This window comes from Podarcis bocagei (assembly GCF_964188305.1).
Source record: "Podarcis bocagei genome assembly, chromosome: 12".
In the NCBI taxonomy this organism is placed as follows: Eukaryota; Metazoa; Chordata; class Lepidosauria; order Squamata; family Lacertidae; genus Podarcis; species Podarcis bocagei.
Window position 1 is genome coordinate 51,883,518 of NC_138137.1, and position 26,709 is coordinate 51,910,226.

A 26,709-nucleotide genomic window follows, 5' to 3' on the forward strand; every position below is an offset into this window, starting at 1 on the left:
TAGGCAGCTGCCATCTAGTATTGATTTCACCCCCACTTTGTTATGGCTTTGCCAGAAGATCCTGAGAATTATAGTTTTGGTGCGGCAGACAATTCTATTAGAGGTTCCTAGACAACCCAATGACAGTACCCAGAATTCCCTGAGGCAGAGAGATGACCATTAAGCCCATCCAAGCCTTTGGTTTAGCTGCGCCCTAAGGAATACAAGCCCTGCCAAGCAGAAATGAAATGCTCTGGGGGGATGTGGGTGTGTCCTATGATTGACAGCCAAGCTCCCCAAGAGGCTCAGATTCCACCCAGCAGAGGGCAGCATCCACACACCACGTCAGCCGGCAGACAGATCCAGTGTAGGTGTTAATTGAGGCACAGGCTTTTGATAGCATGCAAGAGCCACCTGTAGGGAATTCCTCCTTAAAAGTCCTTGAGGCAACTAGCTAAATAACACGGAAGAGAGAAGCCTCTTAACAGGCGCTTTGTTAAACCCACTTCTGCAAATCGAGCAAAATAGGCATAGCTGCCTTTCTGAATAAGGACTCTTGTGCAATTTTTTTTTATTCTTCCCCCGGAGGAGTCTGGAAAGGCGACATGCTTGCATATTCTATGCCCTGCTGTTTTGCAGCTCTCTTTGAATCCTTCTCTCCACCCCTCCCACCCCCACACTCCGTCTCATATTCTCCAGCTGTTCCCAATTACCAGGGACGGGCTCTCTTCCTTGTTACCTTCCTCCTGACTCTGTTTCTGCCCTGGAAGAGCATCTTGTTGTTTGAGGGGGGAGGCACTCTGGGAAGGCGCCCGTTGATGACCTCCACTATCGTGGAAGAAGGAACAAACGCTTCTTTTCACCTGCTCTGGAGGGCAGGGCTCGAACCATTGGCTTCAAGTGACAAGAACGGAGATTCCAACGAAACATACACAACCAAATGCCAGGGGTTGGGCTAGATGACCATTGGGTACCTTCCAACTCTGTGATTCCATGACATGGGCTCACTGTAGCTCAGTGAGAGAGCACCTGCTTTGCAGGTACAGCAAGCCATCATCTCCAGGTAGGCCTGGCAACGTCCCCTGCCTGAAACAGGATCAGCAACAATGTCTAGGCCACACGACGACCATATACGTATATAATAGACAATCTTTATAGAATTCCTTCAAACCATAACAAGTTCAAAATGTCTCAAAGTCTCTGGAAGTTTTTAAATGAAGCAAGGTACCAAACTTTGTACGATGAAGGACAAGCTGTGAAGCTTTGTGTATTCAGCAAATATGACGTCCAACAGTGAGCAGTGATTCCGGATGTTGACTACTGTTTCGTAGAATTCTTCGCCAGCGTGGTGGGAGGATATAGAATTCCTTCATAAACCCATCTTATTTCGAATGAATGTATGTACCGTAAATGAAAATATCAAATGCTGTGGAACAGCGCTCATGTAATAATGTAGGCACTGGAACAGGATCAGGCCAATGTAACATCCTTTCCTCACACAGTGGCCAATCAGATGCCGGTAACTGTTATTCAGAAGTCTTATGGAGGCCAACCATGGAGGTGGGGCGTAGCCTCATGGCCAGTAGCCATTGGTAGCTTTGCCCACGAAACTGAAAATACCTCTGCCTTCTATTGATACCTTCCATGCCCAGCCACAAGGGTGGGAAGCATCAGGCCCAAATGAAGCCCCTCCAGACACCCTAGTCCTCCGGCACCCTCCCCAAGCATCACCTCTTGCTCAGTCACACTCCCTCTTTCCTCAGGCCTCAAACCTCACTGGCCCTTCACATCCTTCCAGCAGGTTTTGCCTGGCTGGAATGTATCCTTTAAGCCTGACCAATGCCTCTCGAATCCAAGTTACAAGAAAGAAGATTCCAACTAAACACCAGGAGGAAATTTCCCACGGTAAGAGCTGTTTGCCAGTGGAATGGACTACATCAGAACATGATGGGCTCTCCTTCCATGGAGACTTTTAAGCAGAGGTTGGGTGACCATCTGTCATTGATGCTTTAGCTGTAAAGGTAAAGGGTAAAGGGACCCCTGACCGTTAGGTCCAGTCGTGGCCGACTCTGGGGTTGTGGCGCTCATCTCGCTTTATTGGCCAAGGGAGCCGGCGTACAGCTTCCAGATCATGTGGCCAGCATGACTAAGCTGCTTCTGGCGAACCAGAGCAGCGCACGGAAACGCCGTTTACCTTCCCGCTGGAGCAGTACCTATTTATCTACTTGCACTTTGTGCTTTCGAACTGCTAGGTTGGCAGGAGCAGGGACCAAGCAATGGGAGCTCACCCCGTTGCGGGGTTTCGAACCACCGACCTTCTAATCGGCAAGTCCTAGGCTCTGTGGTTTAACCCACGGCGCCACCCAGGGGTTGGACTAGATGCCCCTTTTCCCACTGTTCCTGCCCACTGCTGGTATGTGGCCCTTGGAAGGTTGACAAGAAAGGAACACGGCCCTCAGTCCGCTGACCTATCACTTTCTTACTGTGTGTCATGGTCTCCCCTGTCGCAAAGGGAGAACCCCGGAGGCTGCTTTTGCTCAAATAGCTTCCTTTTTCACCAGCGTATTTATCACAAAATGGGAGGAATGAAGCGCTGGCAAAGTCGGAACCCTCCCCCCTCCCCTGTCTCTGCGTGACCTTCTCTCCCAGGCCTGCTCAGCAAAGCACATTATGAAACGCCAGTGACAATTTCCCTTAAACCGTAATATGCTGTAAATGCATGTTCTAACACACACAATACCCTCTGCGTTTCTGCCGTGGAAAAGTTCACGGGAGTTCAGTTTGGGCAGAATTAGAGGAACACGTCCCATTTTGCTGGCATTTTCCGAAGCAGGCTCCTCCACTTTCTGAGAATGAAAACAGCAGTCCTGCGAACTGCCAAACACAATGCGAATGTGTCTTTAAAAGAAAACACAGCTAAATGAAATATAAATGCAATAGGCATATGAAGGAGCAAGACTCCAGTAGGGAGGCATGGCTCCCAGCAGCCATGTTGTGGATGCCACCTGGGCTGCCACCAAAGCCCTATCACGTGGCTCAGTACACAGTCGGCTGACCCTAATGGCCAGTCCGTATCCAACAGGCCCTATAAAACCCCAATCTCGGAGCTTGCACCTCTCATGGGTCCAGAATGGGACCTGCCAGATCAGCATCCGGCCATCAGGGCAGAGTGATTGCATGTCATTTAAGAATACTTCCTGTGGAGCTTCTCAAAGTCATTTAACAATAAATGCATACATGGCAATATTAGAACAGTCAAAGCAATTTCAAATGCAGGTTAAAAAAAAATGGAAGAAAAACTACTCTTAAAAGGCTTGTTGGAAAATGAAGGTCCTCAGGAGGCATGAAAAAAGACGATAGAGATGGTGCCTCCTCTTTGTAACAGAGCTTCTTTGCCAGTCACACCTCACTAGACTACAATGTTGTCTGATACTGGCTAAAAAGAAGAATCCATTTATCGGGCAACATTATATTCAATGGAGTGCTGAATATTGATAGTTAAATGTTTGTGTTTGGATATCTAGGTAATGTAAAGCTGTGGGTTATTGTTTCTTTGAGGGATACTAAAGCAATGTATTTAAAAATTCTTGTGCACGCTTGTGAAGCCTTTTGAATTAACATGTTTTCCAAAAGAAATAATTTTTTTAAAAAGTTTTTAAAAAATAGAGATGGTGCCTGTCTAATATGTAACAGGAGGAAGCGCCAAAGTGCAGGTGTCGCTACACTAAAAGCCCGATTCCACTCTAAAGGTGCAAGATCAGATCTTTTCTGCTTGGCTTGAGAACATTCCTTAGCAGTTTATAACAGGCATTAGGCAAACTCCGGCCCTCCAGATGTTTTGGGACTACAATTCCCATAATCCCTGACCATTGGTCCTGTTAGCTAGGGATGATGGGAATTGTAGTCCCAAACATCTGGAGGGCTGGAGTTTGCCTATGCCTGGTTTATAAGGCTCTACCTTGACTTGCCAGGCACAGCCAGGCTCTGTCACCTGGCCCACTGGCTGCCATCTTCTTATCAAATTTGCAGATAGGATGGGGGACACCTGGATTACTAGCAGTACATGTGAAAAGGATCTAGGGGTCTTGGTGGACCACAAGCTTAACATGAGACAACTGTGTGATGCAGCAGCAAAAAAAAGCTAATGTTATTCTAGGCTGCTTCAACAGAAGTATGGTGTCCAGAACAAAGGAAGTAATAGTATACCGCTCTATTCTGCCTTGGTCAGACCAGACCTGGAGTCCTGTGTCCAGTTCTGGGCACCACAATTTAAGAAGGTTGCTGACAAGCTGGAACGGGCGTCGGGGAGGGCAACCAAGATGGTTAAGGGTCTGGAAACTAAGTGCTTGAAGGAGCTGTATATGTTTAGCCTGGAAAAGAGGAGACTGAGAGGAGATATCATCGCCATCTTCAAATATCTTAAGGGCTTGTATGTGGAGGAGGGAGCCTGCTTGTTTTCTCCTGCTCTTGAGGGCAGGACTCGAACCCATGGCTTCAAGTTGCAAGAAAGGAGATTCCGACTAAACATTCAGAAAAACTTTCTGACAATAAGAGCTGTTCAGCAGTGGAACAGTCTCCTTCAGGAGGTGGTGGACTCTCCTTCCTTGGAGGTTTTTAAGCAGAGGTTGGGTGGCCATCTGCCATGGATGCTTTACCTGGCATTCCTGCACCGCAGAGGGTTGGACTAGATGACCCTCGGGGTCCCTTCCAACTCTAAGATTCTATGGTACAGCTTTAAATGTAAAGTGTTGATGGAGCCCTGGTAACAGCAACAAAACACTGTCCGGCTGGCTGGCATGGTCACCCACTAATGCTTGCCGAATCTCCTTTTAGAACTTAAGCCCTTGGCCTGAGAAAGAAAACTGGGAGTCAAGCCACCGACACGGATTTACACCCAGGTTACACCACCTGCTACTCTGGCTGCCAACCCAAAAGGCACTTTCTGCACCTTAATCTCTTCTTACCTGGCCTTGCGGGAGCCGGCCTGAATTTCCAAATCATGTTTGTTTTAATTGGCTCCTGACTTTTTGTGCCATTTGTTGAATGCACAAAAGGAGAACCTAAGAGGGGCATTTGCCGGGGGTGGGGAGATGAGGGAAATGAAATTCTATAATGAAAAATCTTGTATATTTAATAATAATTTTTTAAAAGCCTAGGCCCAAGCCATTCAGCTAATGGAGAGTGAAGGGTAGGAAGAATGAGAAAATTGCTTTGTCTATGGGCTGTCTTTTATCACTCCCTTTTATTATTCAGCCACTCAGATATTGCTGGAAAGCCTTTCTCTCCCTGAATGCTCTTTCCCCCTTGCTGAGGGGTAGTTTTTCCTGCTTAGCATCTTATCTCCTGCCGGTGCTGTGTAACCATTAGTGGGCAGAGTCTAACTGCATTTTGCATCCAAGGCAGAGACACAGAAGCCTTCCAGGTATAGCACTCGCTGAGCTGAGCTAGGGATGGAAAATTTGCCAGTGATAGCTTCTCTTCTCTTTCTCCTTTTCCCAATCTTCAATCTAGTTTGCTACATCTCAGCATCCATTTGCAATGTATTTTACACACACACACGTCTCCATCAATGGTTGTTATTGAAGAATATTTTAGATTTGGAAGGTCATGATAATAGTTTTGGGTTTGCCCGCTTATTTGTGGTATGAAAAGGTGAAAGTACATAAAGGTTTCACAAACCACATAATCAGGAAAAAATTGTATAGAATATGGGATAAATATAAAAACTTATTGGAGACCAAAACACCACGTTGGCTTTCGCATTTGGAAGCCATAGCGGTGAAAAAGAAAAAAAATATGTTGGAAAGTTGGGTGACTTATAGAAATTTGCTAAGAGAGGGAGGGTGGAGAATTTAAATTTAAAAAGTTTAAGGATTTATCAGTGGTGTTGACAATAGGGTTACAATATCGTCATTTGAATGAAGTATTTAAAAAGGATATGAAGCGGGGATTTGTGTAACAACTATCACAAATAGAGAGAGAGAGACCTGTTAAACTGTAATGTTAAAGTGACGTCTAAAATGTATAAGATGTTATTGGAATAGGAGACAAAGGACAAAAAAGTGAAATCTTCAATGCTACATTAGGCAATAGATATTGGTCATAACATAGAAATGGAAGCATGGGGATGATTAGGGAATACGGATATAAAATTTGCCACATGTTATGATTTAAGAGAAAATTATATGAAAATGTTATATAGATGGTACCTAACACCTAGTAGATGGGCAAAAATGTATAAATCAAATCAAATAAGTGTTGGAAATGTAAAGAGAAAGAAGGTACCTTTCCCCATATGTCTTGTAATAAGGTTAAAGCTTACTGGGAAATGATATATAGTGAATCGACAAAGATGCTTAAGACAGCATTTGTAAAAAAACAGAAGATTTTCTCTTCGGAATTATGGGATCAGAACTACCTAAACAGTACAGAAATTTATTTATGTATGCAACCACAGCTGCAGGAATGTTATTTGTAAAAACCTGCAGCTTCAAAAACATATATGTGAGATATATGAGAATAGATGAATAAAAGAATAAGATAATTTGGAGTATACAGGAAAGGACGAAAATAAATGCAAAGAAACACAGGAAGAGAGGGAAGGGTGTCAGAGTTTGAAATGTTAGAATTATTGCTGAATAATTGCTGTAACGTATATAAATGAAAACTATAAATAGAATTATTTTTAAAAGTCTTCATGAAAATTCAGCAGCATTTTAGAGAGCATTTCTCCTAATTCACATGTTTTGGTGTGGAATTTTGCAAGCAATTTCCCATAATACAATACTTTTTGATATGTTAAGGTAACTAATATTTGCATTTTTATGCACATTCTCCCCGAATAGACTTTTGGGGGTGGGTCTGGAAAAACGGCATTGCAAAATTCAAGGATAGCTATATGTTCAGTTCAGGATGTGCAAAGGAGAGGTAGGTTTTCATTTTAATGTAAACCAAACCGAATTTTGGTCCCATTCCTATTGGTCAAGAATTATGGGAGCTGTAGTCTAGCTAGGAAGAGGCAGTGACATAACCTTCATGTGCCTGCGGCAAAACCTGGCCGCTATCTCTCAGCCACTCACCCCCACCACTCTTGACCGAGCTCTTTCACTCTGTTTTGGGTGCTGTTACCTGAAGCAATTAATTCACTCTTCTGTATGGTAATGTTGGCTCTGGGCCATGCAATCAAACAAAGAATAATCCAACCGCGTTTTGACCTTTGCATGATGTGTCTGCACATTCCTTTCCAGGGAAGTTGCAAAAACGTCTCATCCTTGTGCAAAAGATGAAGAGGAGGGACTTGATTTCTGGGATTTGGGACTTTGGAAATGAATGAGATCACTGGTACAACTTGCTTAGAATTGCTTTTGAATACAGTGGTACCTCGGGTTACATACGCTTCAGGTTACAGACTCTGCTAACCCAGAAATAGGGCTTCAGGATAAGAACAGAAAGCGTGCTCTGGCGGCGCGGCGGCAGCAGGAGGCCCCATTAGCTAAAGTGGTGCTTCAGATTAAGAACAGTTTCAGGTTAAGAACAGACCTCCGGAACAAATTAAGTACTTAACCCAAGGTACCACTGTATCAGTTCCTAGGGATCACGATTGGGGAGGCGGCTGCTTCGCTGGAGCCCTCATTGCAGTTTCCCCCTAGGCTTCTGGTTGGTGGCTGTGAGAACATGATGCCGGAATAGTTCAGCCTCTGGCCTGACCCTGCTGAGCCCTGATGTTGGGCCACCTCAACCAAGATTCGTAAAAGTTCAGGTTGGAACAAGACACACAGGCTTAGCTGCTTTTCGTTCCAGAGTAAGGGAGGGCAGCGGTTACTCGCTTCTGTGTTTCTGACCTACATAGGCTTCTCCTTGATTATAATAAACATTCTGCTGAAAAGCCATGATGAATAAACAGAGCTTCACGGAGCCTGAGGTCTGACTCTACCCTGGAGTTTAAATTCTCAGGTTGTAAGCAAATCGGCTCACCAAGGCATTTGCTGGAAGGGTTGACGTTGCAAAATTTTAACCTTTCAAGGACAATTTCCCTTGCATCCCACCTCTTCATAATCTCTCTCTCTCCTTCTCCCCCCAGCCCCATTTCTTAAAAAGAAAGCTCAGTATTTCCTGTATGGAGGTTTCTTTGTTTTTTAGGTTTGAAAGGTAGGAAGGGGTTGGTTTCTGAATCCTGCTTTCGGTGGGATTTACGTCCCTGCCACTGGTACAAAACTGAGTATTATGAAAGGCGGTGGGTTTTTTTTGCATAGTGATCAGCGTGTTGTGCAAATAGAGGGAAGATTCCCGTTGTGGTATGCTGCTAAGCACAAACTCCTTCTAACAGGAAAGCTCCAGGGTGACAAGACACATCCTGGAACACATCTTGATGCTAGATTTTTGTTAAAACGAGTTGAGATTGAGTGCAAAGAGAACTAAGCCCTGTGTAAACAGTACTTGGTTTCCACTGAATGTTTCAGAATTCTGCACTAAGGCAGCCCAAATTTCCTGCCAAGAAATGCAGAATTCCTCAGCCTGTATATATGAAATTCCATTTCCCTAATTCATTCAGCTGGTCAAGGGGGGAGGGTCAGGGCATGGAACCCCAACTTCTTTAGACGATCTGTCACATACCAGTTTCAACTCTATGAAGCTATTTACAGCAGAATCCTGACGTTGCCTACTCAGAAGTAAATCCTATTGAATTCAATGAGGCTTACTCCCTGGTAAGTGGGGTTGGGATTGCAGCTGTAAACTCTGGAATCTTAATTCAACATGCTTATTATTGTGAGAATCTAAAGGTTGATCCATGCATGACTTTACATCATTTTATCCCCCTGTGGTTTCGACCTTCCAGGGATGGGCAAACCTGTCAGCTTTGATTCCTCATTTTTCCCATTTTAAGTTCAGTTCTCCACATTACCACATCAGTTTGTGATTTTTTTAAAAGAATCCTTAATTTGTTTTTTTTTAGATCCTTATGAAAATTCGCCTGCAGATTTCTCCTAATATATTTCTCCTAATACGTTTGTATTTGGGTGTGCAATTTTGCTCAATATGCATGCTTTAAAATACTTTCCTTAATACAGTGGTACCTCGGGTTAAGTAATTAATTCGTTCCGGAGGTCCGTTCTTAACCTGAAACTGTTCCTAACCTGAAGCATCACTTTAGCTAATGGAGCCTCCTGTTGCCGCTGCGCCTCCGGAGCACAATTTCTGTTCTTATCCTGAAGCAAAGTTCTTAACCTGAAGCACTATTTCTGGGTTAGCGGAGTCTGTAACCTGAAGTGTATGTAACCTGAAGTGTATGTAACCCGAGGTACCACTGTATTTCCATTACTATAATGCATTTCTCTGTGTTACTTTTACTAATTTACAAGCTTAATTCCAGTATATGCATACATTTCTTGACTGGAGAACTGCATTTCAAAATTCGGAGAAGTTCAATTTTTGAGGCATGCCTGTGGTTCAGTTCACCCATTGTTTCAGGAAGCGCAACTTAGGTAGATTTGTCTTTAAAAGCGAAACTAAACTGAATTACTCTCCCATACCTACTTACAGAGGAAGACGAATATGGCGTCCATTGAAAAGTGCAATGCATCAGGTGGTACCAGGTTCTACAATACCCTTCCACAAATAGGACACAGAGTATCCTATCTATGATGCCCATTTTACACCTGCGGAACATCCAGGCATGCACATTTATGTGTGAATTCAGCCTAAGATGTTGCTCTCGCTCCATCCTTGATGAGAGAGCCGTAAGAGCTTTGGATCCCTGTGCAATTATTTGCTCAGGAAATCATCTCATTACTTGTCAAATTTCTCCTTGGCTGTTACTTTCACATAAGGCCAACTAGATATGATGATGTTATAATGGTAATTATGCCAGGTTCTGGCTGTGACACAGAATCGTTCACCATTCGTGGAGGATTTCATAGAAGGTAGCCGTCATTTCCACCCCGGCTGAAGAGCAGTAATGATTTGTTGGAGATTGTAGTGGTGTTAGTTGCTTCTGAGAAAGCTTGTTCAGCGCCTTGGGACCTAATCATCATGACTCAGCCAGACCTTAACGAGGTTGCTAAAGCAACCCGACATGCCGACTGTATGATCTGGAAGTCGACAAATTATTCTAACCACTTGGGTGTCTTACGTGCCCAATATCGTTCAGCGTGGCTCAGCAGAAACCCTAAATAGTGTGGGAGCACAGCGCCAGGTGGGGCAGCATAATTCACTTCTGGCCAACAGCTGCATATTGCAGTTGCAAACTATGGAAGATGCACAGCTTGTGCAAGATGTTTCTACCACCTGCACGTCAACCAAGACTCTTATATAAACCAATAATGGGTCACTGGACTGGCAGTAACATCCTCTTGGTGTTTCTCGAGCTGAGACGGTGGAAGAGCCTGTTCCTCTCATCTGGGTCTAAAGAGTTTTGCTGTGGGAGAAGGTGGTGCACAGGTAGGGTTGCCTGCCAAAGGAAAATTATGGTCTGGCTCGGAGTGGAGGGTGAGAAAGCTTCTCCCCTCCATTTATTTTTATTTTTGGTTCACTCTAGGCTTGTTGTGGGTTAAACCACAGAGCCTAGGACTTGCCGATCAGAAGGCCGGGTGAGCTCCCGTGGCTCGGTCTCTGTTCCTGCCAACCTAGCAGTTCGAAAGCATATCAAAGTGTAAGTAGATAAATAGGTACCGCTCCGGCGGGAAGGTAAACGGCGTTTCCGTGCACTGCTCTGGTTTGCCAGAAGCGGCTTAGTCATGCTGGCCACATGACCCGGAAGCTTTACGCTGGCTCCCTCGGCCAATAAAGCAAGATGAGCGCCGCAACCACAGAGTCGGTCACGACTGGACTTAATGGTCAGGGGCCCTTTACCTTTACCCTTAAAACACAATCTGGGGTTGGAAGACCATGATTCTGCATTACCCTGCAGTGTGTCCATTTGGAAACAGACGTAGGTGGTCCCAGTAGTGCGGGTATGTATCCACACCTTCCCAGGGACGTGGCAGGTGGGCATATATACCGAGTTTGCAATCGCCACTTCCTTTTTCATTTAGCTGGGGCAGGTGCAGGGAGGAAAACCAAACAAGGGGCATATTTTCACATCCGGATCAGTGAAATACACTCATCCTTGTGGATGGCAGGATCCAGACTCAATCTAGGTTGAAAGCAGCATGTTGACGATTGAGAAAATCTACATTTTTTGTTCTATGAACAGATTGGTGTGCCCACTGTCTATGACTGAAGCTACCGTCCTGTACATACCTATCTGGGCCCAAATTCCATTGAACTCAGTAGGGCTTACTTCTGCATAAACATGCATAGGATTGCAGTGTAAATAGGTTTACCTTACCCAGACACCTAAGTAGTAAAGGGTTGTTTTTGGTTTTTTACAAGCACAGCAGAGTAAAAAAAAATAAAAATCAGTTTCAAATGAGTTGGATGGAGTCCTTTGTTTACTGCGTGGCAATCCCTCTGACTTGTAAACTGCATTGGCAGAGAGTTTGAGGCCATTAAGATTCACATTTAATATTTACAAATCCCTATTTATCTCTAAATGCCTTTCTGCCTGTGCTATCAGCGCTCGCCTGCCTTGCCTCTGTGCGTGATGTGTTACGTTGCACTCTGATTACGGTTAGGAGAACCTGCAGGCAAAATCTGGCACAAAAGTGTGTGCACACTTTCCCAAATCATGTAGGCCTTAAAGAGTGCAGAGGTAAATGTAGGTATTTTTTCAAATATATGTATATATATAACAGGTTTTCAGCGGAATGGAGGTTTGGAATGTAAAGCAGGAGCGGATCATCTGCTTACGTTACCATGATGGGTCCTTCTGGGTTTTCCATGAGTCATGAATGAAACAATATGCAGACCAAAGCATGACCATCCTTTGTCACCTGCATTTCTCTGAATTTTTCAATATAGTTCTCTATCCAAGGAATGCATAGGAAAATGAACCTACTGGAGTGATGTGTGCCTAAAAATGCACATAATAGTTAACACACAAAAATGGGTTTTTTTTATGGGAAATTGGTTTACCAAAAAAAGTTTATTAGGTAACAATGCATGCAAACATATGTATATTAGAAGAAAATCAGCCTAAAATGCTGATGAATTTTCATGAGGACTTGAAAAGTTGCAATGTGATGCGGAAATATGGAGAGCTAAACTTAAGATTGCAAAAATGAGAAACAGAGGCAAACCAAAATTGCTTGATTCAGTTATCTCTAAACATGGTTCAGAGAAACAGATAGTGCTGTGGTTTGGCAGAGTAAGGTTGCAGATGCTGAAATGCAGGTGAACTCCAGAATGAACTGGGGTTTTGGCCACTTTGTGATTCCCGGCATGCCTGGGCATCTAGAGAAGCACCTAGGGAGTTTGTAGCCTTCACAGTGTGAAAGGGGGTCTTCCCAGCCATCGGGTAAATATGACAGAGGGAACAGTTCTGCAGTTTTAGACTCAGGGTTTTATCGGAGCCTCCCTCCTTAGAAAGTGAACATGGAGAAGGTTATTTCTCTCTCTCTCTCTCTCTCTCCCCCCCCCCTCATATAATAATAGAACCCAGGGCAATCCAATAAAACTGAGTGTTGAAAGATTCAGGACAGGCAAAAGAACTATCTTTTCCACAAAGAACGTAGTTGATCTATAGAATCTGCCCCCAGAATTATTGATTTACATGCAGCTTAATGTCAGGGTGACTTCTATGCGCTCCTTCAAGTACGCTGGCTCTTAAGTTGTACAGATTTTTTTAAACATTAAGGCCAGTACTTCAAATTTGGTCCAGTAATGCGTAGGGTTGAATAATTCTGAGCTGAGGAGCTTGTTTCAGTTATGACTTTGTTGGCTGGTGGGCCACCTAGGGGGTATTCTGGAGCTTGGGGAAGGCTGCCTTGGGATGACCTCCCTCTTGTTGTGCACCTTGAGGCCCCACCAATGCCACAAAGCTCATGTTGTGGTACCAGTGGTGTGTGTCCTGTTTATTTTTTTTTTAGCTAGAGATTTTTATTTTATTTTTTTAAAAAACACCCTGAGAGAGGGAGAGAGTTCTTTCCCCTGATTGCTCCGCTTCTAATCTTGCTCCAGGAGGGCTTTGTGATATCTGGGATAGAAGGTTATGTGACCTTCAAGTGTGAACAAGCTGATGGAGGCGCAGTGGAAGGGATAAGCCCTTGAAGTGATTCTGCAAGGAATGATTTGGTGACAAGGTGCTGAAAGCAAGGCTGTCAAATTCACAGCTGTCAGGCCATAGGTACTTGGAGATGGGGCTGCAACAAGGGGGCGGGTAGTCAACACAGTGCCCTCCAGATATTGATAGGCCCCAGTTCCCACCATCCCTGAGTCCATTGGCCTTTCTGGTGGGGCTGGTGAGAGCCCAGCTGACTCCAGCTCCAGAAGCTGAGGGCGCTGAGGAGGCCCAACACCATCTTGTCTGTGAGTCCTGGAAGATCTGCTCTCCCCTGCCTTGCATTTCCTCTTTCAACCTACAAAAGTTGAGGATGCTGAACAGACTCTTAGGCCGGCACATTGTTTTGGGTTTTTTGTTGGAGTTTTTGTTGTTGCTGTTATTTTGATATATATTTTTTGCATCTTTATTTTTTGATACTACGATTTATGTGGACATTTTTCAGTTTGGTTGTGTACATTTTGACATGTTTTATTCATTGTTTATGACTCCTGTGTTTGCAATGATGTAGATTGTTCCATGCTGTAAGCTGCCTTGAGCATGGTTTTCACTAAGGAAAGGCGGCGTACAAATAGATCGAAGATACGGAGTGCCACAGGTCCCCCAGCCGCTCCTTGAAAGTAAAAAATGGCCACATTCACACCATGCATTTAAAGCACCAGAATACCATCTTAAGTTGTCATGGCTTTCCCCAAAGCATTCTGGGAGCGATAGTTTGTTAAGGGTGCTGAGAGTTGTTAGGAGGTCCCTATTCCCCTCACAGAGCAACAATTTCCAGAGTGGTTTAATACAGGGAAACCTGTGAATTGTAGCTCTATGAGGGAAACAGGGGCCTCCCAACATCTCTCAGCAAACATAACAAACCAGAGCTCCCAGAATTCCATGCGGAAGTCCATGGCTGCTTAAAATTGGTATCATAGTGCTTTAAATGTGTGGTGTGAATGTGGACCACTACACCACACTTATGGATGAACACACTGCAGAGCTGATGTGGGCTAGCAATAGAGAGACCGAGTTGTACTGTGGCCAGCATAGTGTGCCTTGGTGGGAGGTTGAGACTTGCAACCCCTCCAAAAACCCCACCCCTCTGTGGGTCAGAAAGCTGACCAGATCTGTGGTCAGCTTCTAGATTTCACCTAAATCAAAATTTCACGACAACTTTGGATGTCACTGCTTAGGGGAAATCTCTGAGGAATTTTGAGTGGTGTTTTGGTAACAATGTTTAGTGAAGATGTCCAAGGGTTTTTTTTGGGGGGGGGCTCTTGTGTAGACCATGGAGGATGAAAGGAAGTAAAAAAAAAAAACCTGAGCCAGCCAGCAGGTTCTTAGCGGGGCATTCCTGGCAACCACAAGGAGTCAGCGGGCCCAAAGAAATGCCTTGCCTTCTAGATTCAAACTGTGTGGTTCCTCACTGGTGCGATTCTTTCTGTTAGTGTTTTTCTTAATACAGAGCAGCTGTGGAGGCTGTGATCAAGGACAGGAGGAATTCTGGGGAGTGGGGCAGCTCAAATTTATGCTCAAATTCCTGCACACACACACACCAGCAAGGTACATTTCCACCCATCGTAGAAAATGTTTTGGGAACAGTTCTGTGTACTTTTCCTGTGATGCTTATTATCCTTAAAACACACACCAAACAAATATATTGAAAAATTCAGTCTGTTTGTTTGTTGGCGTGTAAAATTCCAAGGCGATGTTGAACCTTATATTTTATTCTCACTCATAAAATCTAACATCCTGCTTAAAATACAACAGTAGGCCAGGACAATAGATGTACATAGCAACCTTTAAACTGTATTTTTTGTATATGCAAAAATGCTTTTATGAAATTTTATTTCATGTTTACATATGTAGATGAAACTTTACTTTTGCTTTTGAAAACCCCGAAACGAAGAATATCAAGCACATGTAAAACTTAAAACAGCTGTTCTTGAAACGAAAAGCAATCTTCTTTCCCACAGTCTTGTGTTAAGGGTCTGGTGGCGGGGGGGGGGGGGGCTACTTGACCCTTTCCCTCCCTCCTGTTTGCTGAAAACTGGCTCCACTTGCTGTTTTCTCACTGTGGAGAGAGATAGAAGCGGGATTGCACCAAATAGCTGGCAGGGAAAGGGTTCAACAAGCCCCTCACTTTCCCGAATGCTGCTCCTCCACTTACAGCCTTGCTTTAAAAATAACAACCACGACCCTTCGAGGGGAAAAAGTTACACGACCCGATTGTCACATGCCATTTGAGTGCGAGTCCTTTTTTTGTTTGTTTCCTCAGCCTCTTTGGTATCACCCAGAGGCACAAGAGCAGTTGGGTATCATGTCCGCCTGTCGTCTGGTCTCCATCAGGGTGTTGGAGCTGATGGCCTGGAAGCTTTGGAAAGTTTTTTTCCCCCTTTTCAGTTGGCTGATAAAAAGGGCAGCAAGCATTCTCAGTATTACACGTTCTGGAGCACGAATCTTATCAGCTCCACTTAGGGTGCATTCTATATGTACGCTGCAGGCCAGCAGTCAAGAGTGCCAAACTGAACTATGTGGAGCAAGATTCCTGGCTTTGCACAGGGGATGTGTAGCGGGCGGCGAGCAGTTGCCGTATCACGTTGCGGGTCATGGAACCTGTCACATTAGCAGTGGGACGGGGGACCCTTTTTTCAGGGCCATTTTCCCTTCTGGGAAAGCTTCTGGGGGCCAGAGGGAGACGTGGGCAGAGAAAGGAATGTAGGTTTTACCTTTATGCAGCCAGCAGGTTTCTGCACACACCCCTCTCTGTCCTGTATCCTGGGAGACATTGTTGGAGTTCCAAGGGCACATTCAAACCAGGCCAAAACATTCAAACAGGATGCAAAGTAGGGCTGGGCAGGGGGTGTGGCCTGGCAGAGGGGCTGTGGCCTGGGGCAGAGTCTCAAGGGCCAGAAAGAAAGTCCCCAAGGGCCACATTTGGGCCCCTGGACCTGAGGTTCCACACCCCAGTTTTAGGAACTGTGGAATCTGACTGGCTTCCTCTTCTGTGTTCTGGAAAAAACCCACAACCCTTCATTTTAGATGCTTTTTCTCTTCCCTTCCAGCGCAGCCAGTTCATTTAAATTTTTTTGCAATGCTGCCAAGGCAGGATAAGATGCTCAAGTGTCTTCATCAGAAAGAACACAGAAGGTCTCTGATTGTGGTGGTGTCAGAAGGAGCATTTTAATTAATCTGTGCGTCTCCTGTCTGTAGCCTGATTCATCATCGCAGCTATTAGGCTTGGCTGAAGCCATGTGGAAGGGCCTGCTTTTGTGGCTAATAGCTGGCCCACACAACCCGTGGCTACCTAGAGGTCTTGCTCTTGATTTGTTGGGTATGGAACGAGCCTGCAAAAGGAGCTGCTTGCTTTTCCTTTCTAAAGAGACTCCAGTGTTTCCCACCAAAGCTTGCGTCTTATTGTAGAATCTTAGCGTTGGAAGAGTCATCTGGCCCAACCCTCTGCAATTCACTTCTCCCAGCCTTTTTTTCTGGGGGAAGGAGAGAGGACAATCCCCACCTGCAGCAGGCCAACTTAGAACCATAGAATTGTAGAGCTGGAAGCGACCCTGATGATCATCTAGACCAACCCCCTGCAGTGCAGGAATCTTTTGCCTTGCCCTGGATCTGACGTCATATAGCGTGGGGCTGGAGGGAAATAACCTTGCAGGGCCATAACAGAAGCCCTGGTGAACCTGATTTGGGCAGTGGGATGAAGGTTACTGCATCCTTGCCTTTGAGAGCAGGACACACCCACCCTGCAAAACCCACCCACACGGAACCTTAGTCAGTAAAACAGGCTTTCTCATCCCAATGTGCTACAACTGCAACACTTGTTCAAAGCTTTATGGATTTGGGGCAGGGGGAGAAACACATAAAGTCACATTAAGCAGCCTTTGATGCTGCAGCAGAAATCCATAAAGGCTTTGTAAACGGCTATGGGCTGGCGGGATTCATATACGAAGGTAAGTATTGTTTAAAATAGATTGGAGAGAACTGTTCGGTCTCGATGAGCAAAGTGTACCGTGGGGAAACGGCTGTCCAGTGGGATCAATATATTGAAGGTAGTAGCCCAGGCAGAGTGCTTACTGAGAAACACTCCTGATGAAAGGGAAAGCTAGGCAGCCATTTCCACCTATGAATAGGCTTTATCTTGCATCTCCCCCTCTCTCTCCATAGATATATTTTAAAAATTGCTCGGAACCGTACTTTTAGAGCTCGCATTGATTTGCAAAGTCCCTGAAGCAGATGTATAGAGGGAACTCTTGGGAGATCTTTTGTCGGGGAGCTGCGAGATTCTGATCTTGGGTGGCTCAGTTCAACCTAGCTCAAATTATTACATTATAAAAGGCAAGAGAATGCAGGCAGTAGGGGGTGGGAGGGGGTGGTGGGGGTGGAGAGAGAAACACACACACACACACACACACACACAGAGAGAGAGAGAGAGAGAGAGAGAGAGAGAGAGAGAGAGAGAGAATGGAAGCAGGGCCCACTCCATCAGAGCTGCTTAAAGACTAGCTGCCTTTGGCTCTCCACCGCCACTAGGAAGCAGCCATTCCATAAGGATGTAGCAGAGAGGGGGAAGTGGTCTACATTTCCCAATGTTACACTGTTGAGTTGGATTTGTGGCACTGCAGAGGCGTTGTTTTGTGCTTGTTGGTGCAGCAATTTGGGTTTTTTGGGATATTGAGCGATAGGTCAAGCTTCCCGTAAGCTGCTGCAAAGATATTTAGGATGGTTTGGAGGTCATCCTCTGAGTGTGCGCACACTACAAGGTAAATCTAAAAAAAAGAAAGTAGTATAAGCACTGATAACTGGGAAACACTGGTCTGCGAGCACTCCAACTGGCATCATGGACTTTAAAGAAGCACAAACTCAGGGTGAAAAGGAGAAACTAAGAGCTAAGAGGAAGGCATGTTTGACAAACCCTCACCGTGATCAACTCGCATCCAGAAACCTACCATATTTTTCACTCCATAAGACACACTTTTCCCCTCCTAAAAAGTAAGGGGGAATGTGTGTGCGTCTTATGGAGCGAATGCAGGGGGAGGCAGGCAGGAAAAGCCCCGCGTGGCTCTTGCAGGCTTTTCCCCAGGAGTGAGAAGGGACTGACGCGGCCAGTCAGTCCCTTCTCCCTCCTCGTAGAAAAGCCCGCAGGAGCTGTGCGCTCCTTAAAGGGTGCACGGCTCCTGTAGACTTTTGCGCAGCCTCTTGACTTCTTTAGCGGCGTGCAGCCCCTCTGGCAGGGAGAGGCTGCGCGTGGTATGTCCCCCCTGTGGAAGGACATGTGGATCCAGAATCGGCCTCCACAGTCACTTACGGACTCACTGTTAAGACCATTTTCATGGAAGACAATCTTACTTGGCTACGAGCGATCGCCAAAGAAGGAAGCAGAGAAGGAGAGAGATGAGAACCAGGGCCACTCCATCGGTTCAGCTGACTTTGGCTGTCCCTCTCCCTCAACTGTTATCTTGTCCTTACGTCAGGCTGCAGCAGAGGGAGAGGTCCAAGATGGGGGTCACCCCACTGAGAGGCCTGATGCTTTTGGCTGATCATTTCCCTGAAATGTCTCCATCCCAGCTTTCAGGGTTTCCCTGAGTCATGGGCTAAGTCAGGTGCACACAAAAGTCTTGCAGGACATCCTGGTCCCTCTTTTGGGCACCTTGTGGACGAAGAAGGAGATGTTTAATTTCCCCCCTTGTACTCTGCCTTAAACTCCTTAGGAGGAAAGGTGGGGAATAAATGATGACAATGATGAAACATATTTGTTACTAATAATAAATAAGAAGTAAGTCTCTTTGTGTAGGGGCTTGCATTTAATAATATTTATACCCTGCCCATCTGGCTGGGTTGCCTCTGCCAAAAAAGGAAGAGAGAAATGCAAAGATGAAATAAGGAAAAAAAGTGCTCCAATTTCACTTTGTGCTCAGAGCATGATGTGCCCAGAACAAGCCACATCTCAAGGCAAGCAGCAAAAGTTCATGCAGATCTACCCAGGGTCTCCTTTACTGGGCAGTTGGAGTTACCATGACTTTGTTTAGTAAAGAAACAAGTGTGTTGCAATACCCCCTTTCTCTCTCCCCCGCCCCCCTGCAATGGAGCATTTTCCCAGGATGTTTTGGGCATTGTTGCCATTTTAACACCTGATACGGCTCGTGCTTTATTGCCCTTCCGTTGTCGGAGGGCCAGAGTCGCTGTCTGCTTTGCATTCCCCGATTCTTCGGCGGCTCCCTGGGATACACTTCCCAACTTCTGGCTCACCTTTCAGAAGGGCCTGTAAAGAACAGACAATAATAAACATGCAGCCTCTTACCCCACAGAGCAACCATCTGATATTTAGGAGTTTAAGAGTTCAAAGAGGATTAAATCATCACTGGCAATGAGAGAGAGAAAGAGGAGAGGAGGAAAAAACCCCACCATGTTCTTGCTTTTCAGAGGTGGAATTGGCAGCAGCTGTTCTAATATTTCATGCGCTGAAAAAGATGGGAGCTTTGATGGGGAGGTGGTGGTGGAATTGCTCAAGAATTAGCCTCCTGGCTACTAATGGAGTGGGCCTTTATTCCTTGGGAGAAAGTAGGTGCAGCACAAAGTGTGTGTGTGTGTGTGTGTGTGTGTAAACAATGCTACATACACAAAATTACGGCTGCTCACACGCCCCTGGGTTTATTTATCTGGAATATTCACCAGTTCCTGATTCTGTGCTGCAACCATTCATGCATGTTTGCTCCCCCCTCCTGACGCTCTTCATGAGACACTGGGATGTAGGGAGACCTGCTTCCTAGGCAATGGTTGGTGGTGCCCATTGGGGCTGGTAGGGCGGAAGGCAGGGAGCCGGGCAGTAGGTGGCGCCATAGCCAATGGCCAGTAGAACTGGTTAATTCTAGATTATCTCTTGAGTTCTACAAGAGCAAAACTGAGCCCAAGGAGGAGGAAGGTGACAGTCAGTGCTATCCCTTGGACTGGTTGTAAGTAACAAGGGAAGACAGCGGCTGTCTGCAGGCCCCATTCATCCTAATGGACAAGCCTCCACTGTTTCTACTTACCATAGCACAGTCATCACCTGCTAGATATCATGGCCTATAACTCCCACCAGCCCCATCCAACAAAATTAGAGGGCACCTGCTCAGCAAAGGTTGCCATAGTAACCCAGTAGCGAGCACCAAATCATCCCTTCATCGACATGCTCTGTGATACACAAGGAAGCTGGGATCAAAACAAGTTTAGGGACCTAACATAGTACAGATGGGGCACTTTAAAAGGATCCGGGAGGGGGTGGGAATCTGCAATTAGAGAAATGTTCAGATATTAACCTCATTTCCCTGCAACTCAAAAGGACACACATTTATGTGTATGTGTGTGTTTACATGTGTATAGCATAAATTAGTACATTTTTATTTTCACAGTGCATCTCATTCCCAAAGTACTAAAATATTCAGAATCCCAAATAAGCCTGAGTTGGCTGGCAAGCTTCAGTGTAAACTACAAACCTAGTACAAAACAGGAGTATTTTCCAAAACGGGAAACTTTTTGGGCACTTTTAATTCATCACATCTGTGGGTGCTTCCTCATGGGAGTTTAAAACTTTAAAAAGGGGTGGGGTTTGCTGGAGACAGGTGTTTTTTTAACATACAGGATATTCCCCAAAAAGAGAGAACCTGGATTAATCCCTCCATAAATACCCATCTGGAAGCACCATGTAGCTAAATAGTCTGGAAGTTCTCTTCTCTCTTAAGTTTCTTCTTCTGTCTCTATTTCTCCTCCTCTATGTATCCTCTCAAGAGGTGGTCATTCGCCTGCTGACGTGCCCTAACTGTGGCTTAGAAACCCACATTTGAGGACCACCAGCATTGCAGCAAATCCCTGCTCCCCCTTGCACAAGGGTTGCATCCAATATTTGTCATACTCATAGTGAACCCATCGAAATCAATGGACCCACGTTAATTTCAATGGCTTCCTATTGTTAACATTGGATATGACTAGGGACATGTGACATCTTTACCCATTTCACCTGGTATTCATTGCATGCAGCAGTTTCTGTTCTGCTGCAGTTCAGCTTCTGCTGTGGCGAAATTACACAAGTTACACAATTACGTTGTTAATGACTATTATTCTTATTAAGTGTACTTCCCACCTGCCCTGCTTCCAAAGGAACCCCATTGTCACTTTTTCCTCAGTCTGTACCACTGCCCCAAGGGAGAAGGCAAACTCAGGGTAGCTGAGTGGCTTTGCTTTCAGAAGACCTCTGTGTAGGGATGGGAAAAGACTCCTTGGAGAACCGCGGACGGTCAGTGTAGGCAATAATGAACTACATGGATCAATGCTTAGTTTTTCTGCTGCTCCTCCTTGCTCATCTCCTTACTTGCTAGCTGAGAGAGGGCAAGTGAACAGGCATCAATAGCAAGGACAGCTAGGAGGCATCAGGAGTTGACAGTGAGTCCCCTATTGGAGCACAGGCCCCATCAGGCCTTAAAATGATGCCAGCCCCTGGCGTGCTTTGTTGCTGTGCGCTAGTAAGGGACTGATTTTCACAGTAAGAATTCCAGAAGCAGAGCCCAGAGTGGAACTGGAGAGGTGTGCAAACTGCTGAGGATCCTAGCAGCGTGCATAAGATTGCTGCCGTCTCCCTTCTGCATTCATGTTGCTCCCAAATGAGTAATTGCTGCCCAAGATCTGCACTTTCCCTCCCTCGAGCTTTGCACCCACCCAGAATCTGTGCCGGGAAATACACTGCCTGTTGTTGTCACGGTAGCTCTTATTTGCCGGAGCGCTGAGAAACCGCCATGGCGATAACGACGACTAATGAGTTTGCAGCCTATCTCCTCTGTGATAGCAGCAGCAGCTGCCGGCAGGTCCCTGTGACATTCTGGAGTTGTTCTGTGAGTCGGCAGAAAAACTAATCCCTGTAACGGAAGAGAAGCATGCCTCTTTGAGGATCAAAATCATGGGGGAATCTCTCTGAGATAAAAGCGCACATAGAATGCTGTTCAGTTCTCTGGGATACCCACGATTCTGCACAAGTACAGAATTTAGTATAAAGCACTTCATTTAGCCTCCTGAAAAATTTGCCTTTAGTTTTTCCCTGTTCCTTTTATTTTAAAAAGAGCACAGCTATGGTCTTGGCAGCATGTGATTCTCAGACACCCGGGGGGGGGGAGGTTAAGGGTCAGGGCTTCTGTACTGCCGACATGCCGACATCACTTACAGCAAAATCTGAGCTGAAAGTCTCGCTGTAGGAATTTCAAGGGAAGCAATACAACCGTGGTTGGATCAGCACATTTCCTCAGGTGAGATTCGCTCCTCCATCCTTCTTGTAACTCCCAACTGCGGAAAGAAATTACGCAAAGGAAGCAAAATATGCACAGGTTGCAGAATATATAGAGGTTGCAGAATCAAGCTTTTCTTGGTGCTGAACTACAGAGGTGCATCTGTTCCATTTATGCATTTATTTGAGAGTGCAGGGGATCCACAGTCCCGGCTGGAGGGCCTCCTTACTTTTCCTCACTTCCATTCTAGGCGAGGCTCGGAAAGGTATTTTCCCCCTGGAGAAGCAAAAAGGCCAATAAGAAAAGTCCTAGAGCAAATTGTTGAGGAAATCTTGCATCCCCCGCTCGAGAGCTCCACCTGTGGTGAAGCAGCTCTGAGCTTTCTCTTTCACATCATTGATGGGAAGTTACTCCACTTGTGCAAAGGAATTGTAGTTGAGTGTGGGAACGCCACACCCAGACACACAAATTGGGCTTGTGTACATGAATTGGGACAAAGAAGCAAAAACTTGGTTCATTCAGCAATGAGGAAGGAAAGGAAAGGCAAATTCGAAGGACAATTGGCACAGCCTTTGGGGCCTTCCTTTTTGCTCGGCACTGCTAGGTAAAAAGGTAAAGGTGAAGGGACCCCTGACCATTAGGTCCAGTCGTGACCGACTCTGGGGTTGTGGCGCTCATCTCACTTTATTGGCCAAGGGAGCCGGCGTGTGTCCGCAGACAGTCATGTAGCCAGCATGACTAAGCCGCTTCTGGTGAACCAGAACAGTGCACAGAAAAGCCGTTTACCTTCCCGCCAGAGAGGTACCTATTTATCTACTTGCACTTTTGACATGCTTTTGAACTGCTAGGTTGGCAGGAGCAGGGACTGAGCAACGGGAGCTCACCCCGTCATGGGGATTCGAACTGCCAACCTTCTGATTGGCAAGTCCTAGGCTCTGTGGTTTAACCCACAGCGCCACCCGCGTCCCTGCACTGCTAGGTAGGGTGGTCCAAAATTAAAGAATGAACGCCATGGCAGAGTGAGTCCACCTTTAGCCCAGAGCTCTAAGCCACTTTTCTCATTTGGTGGTTATTTATTAAATTTCTATTACTCAACATTTGCTCTCATTTGATACATTGGAATGACCCAGTCACACATGGTGGAATGACTTGCTCTCAGAAATCTCCCACTGCATTTCTGTGTTCATAGCTCTTCCAGACACACCTCTACCTGGTTTTCCCCCAGGTATAATAGAGAAGCTCCTTCCAGAACGCCTCTTCCTGTTCTTCAATAGATAACATGATCCAGGTATGACACTTCCTGGCTTCTTCGTATGCAATAGAGAAGCACCTCTAAGTATGCCTCTTTTCGGGTGCAAGAGGTAAGCTCCATGCCTCTTCCACGAGAAACGCGCCTTTCATTTTCATTCATTTTGATTCCGAAAAACAACAACACTGTACTGCAGGTCTGAGAAGTTTGAAACACCACAGAGTGGGATTCCGTTTCAACTCAGGCATGTTGATTTTAAGTCTCCCGCACGTTCCTCGCCTCAGTGACGGCTTTGTTAATTAAAGCAAGGTTAGCCCGATCCAATTCATACTTTAAGTGACTGTTTAACAGAGACGGTTTTGCCACAGGGATGTCAGCTGTGGATTTTGTCTAATTAAGGGCCTAATAGACGTGTCACTTTGCCTTAGGTGGGCATTTATAACAAGCAAGTCTTCCCATGGCGGCTGTGAAAACGAGTGCTGGAATCTGTCCCTCTCGACTCTTCCGATTCAGAGGCTCTGTGAAGCGGGCTTGGGAAACAGTTTGCAGATAGGAATCCTCTGCAGTCCTGGAGGCTGCCTGGGTGCCAGACCCCAAGGGGTTAATGTTGTGTGGCAAATGACCGCATCTTGTGGGGCTTGATTGCTTTTAATTAAAAAATTTTTTTTAAAGGATTTGTGTTGGGATTAAGTGGGATAATTATTGATTGATCTCTGCCTTGTAAATTGAAGAGCATTTGGATTAATCACTTTTTAAGTAGGAAATCGCTCTCTGCTCTTTCGACAAGGGAGCCTGTTCCCAAGCCCTCTTGACCACTTTGTTTTCCCTGAAAGAGAAATCAAATCCTGCCACTCCATCTCTTGCTCTATAGCTTTCTCATTGCTGCAACTCCAGGAATCGATTGCAGGGATCTCTTCCTGGGACAAGTGGTCCCTATCTATCACCGACCTTCCAGCAATCAGCAATGGGTACCTTGTGTTCAGTGTAGCCCTGCTCACAAGGCAGAGGCTGTATATTCTGGTCTCTCTCTTCCTGGTAAATCCCCTTCTCCGCATTTTGCCTTATAAGGGAGATATATTGGGGATGCCCGTCAGTTAACTCTGTGCTGGAACTGTCCTTAAAATAGGTATTCCTTCGATTAAAAAAAAAAAAAGAATTAGACCTTGTTTTTCATTATAAAACAAACTCAAATCAGATTACAATAAAATATGTGAATGCAAGTTCGGGTTAAAAAGAGAGAGAGAGTTCAAATTACAATTTAAAAACTCAATTCAAATGACTAGAATCACTTCCATGCATTCATAGTGCAAGTCTATGCACATCAATGCAGAAGCAAGTACCATTGAGTTCAATGGGACTTACTTCCAGGTGAGTAGGAGAGGAAATGCGCTCTCCTAGACGGCCATCTCCCAGGTATCCTGCATTTAAGTTGCAAGGAATTGATAGTGAGTCCAGCCAGATCCATTATGAGATAAATCATCCTGTTAAATAAACGAGGGAGGAGAGGAATAATTGCTTAATGCTTCAAAAGCTACTGCAGGACAGATGTGGCAGGTCTCCCTCGCGAGGGAATCCCACCGACAGGGGCTCGTCATTGAAGAAATGTTAGAGACTTCAGAATACAGACCAGAATGGAAAAAATCCAGGCAGCAATATTTTAATTACAAAAGTTTTATTGACTTTGGTTTATTTGTCAGACAAGCAAAGCAAAGGGGTGCATTCAGCTGCCAAAATGAGAGAAAATGCCCACGAACACCAGGGGCAAACAGTTTTTATCCCCTTAGGCAAAACAATGGTTCAACCCTTGACCCAGCCCTCAAACATTCCCCTTTATGCATATTCATTGAAGCCCAACCAATTAATAAATTGGTGTGTCCTTTCGGTTCCAAGTTGCCTATTCCACTAGGTGGCGCTACTGGCTTACTTAACCTCTTTACTAGTTCCAGGAAGTGCCCCTGAACCCCCCGCTTCCAAGAAATGTCCTTGTGGTTTAGCAACTTCACACCTAAGCGTTATATCTGGAGCCTGGCGGTCAGCAAACATCCTGCTACTTGCCTTTGTCAGGGGTCGTTTCTCAGAAATAGCTTAACCTCAACTGGCAAACTTCCTGCAGGGGCAAGCTAGCTGCACCCACAAGCTTGCATGCTTGCTGTTTGCAAGGCAAGAGAGAGAAAATTAGTTTTAGCTGCTTGCGTTTAGCTCTGGCCTGGCTCTCAACTGGTCATCCTGACCTTCACCCCTCCATTCCCCCCTTTCCATCACGAAAATGCTGACCGGTCACGGTTCTCCATTTTCGCTTGATGGACCTATAGGTGCAACATCATAGAGAGCCAGGATATGTACACTCCTGTGGATACACGGCCTCCCTCTATGACCCTGTCAAGTCTTCAAATATGGTGCTGGGGAACCACATAGGTGGTGTTCAAAATCTTGACCTCACACGCATACCCAGCACTCAGACCTGTTCAGGCTCTTGGCCACAGTCGTGGTCATGTTCAGGAAGGTGTTCTCCTTCCACCCTGTGGCCATTTGAGAGGTGAGAACCATCAGGAGGCAGGGTATGATCCACATCCTGATGCGAGGGATGTTCGGTGCCCCAGAACAAAGAACTGTACCACCAACACAGAAATACCACAAAAAGGGTAATACCACAAGCCAAAGGGATGGGGGCCCACGAAGGCCAGGTCATGTGGGCCTCTAACTCCTGGCCCTACTAAGGCGTGAACAGCGTCTACACACAAAACATTCCCACTCTACACAGGGAAAAGTGGCCGTCTGGCACTGATACACTGTTAGGCCTCGGGAGCTATAGGGATGGCAATAGACTCTGTAAAGTTCAAAGGCTGGTCCTACTGGGTAGCGGTCACCTACGTGGTCTCTGACCAGGGCCTATGGAGGCTGAAGCCTGGGGTGGTAACCCTTATGCAGCCATAAGAATACCCTACCACATTCAAGGGTATTAGATGTGGAGTTACCAGGCCCAGTAGTTCAGGCAGTATTCTGGGATTTTTGGGAGGCTCGAGCCACCACGACAACCACAGGTGGGGCTGCAGGATTTCAATGTGCACCTGGTTCAGGCT

At 45.7% G+C, this 26,709-nt stretch overlaps 2 long non-coding RNA genes across 2 annotated transcripts in view; both read left to right on the forward strand.

Moving 5' to 3' along the window:
* The window catches only part of LOC308569793, a 113,286-nt gene that overhangs the window by 17,858 nt on the left and 68,719 nt on the right, over nucleotides 1-26,709 (forward strand). The gene's annotated exons all lie outside the window — the stretch shown is intronic.
* Nucleotides 21,807-23,953, forward strand: LOC308569771. Its single transcript, XR_014000836.1, has 2 exons — nucleotides 21,807-22,134; nucleotides 23,606-23,953. It is a non-coding gene; the product is annotated as an uncharacterized lncRNA (long non-coding RNA).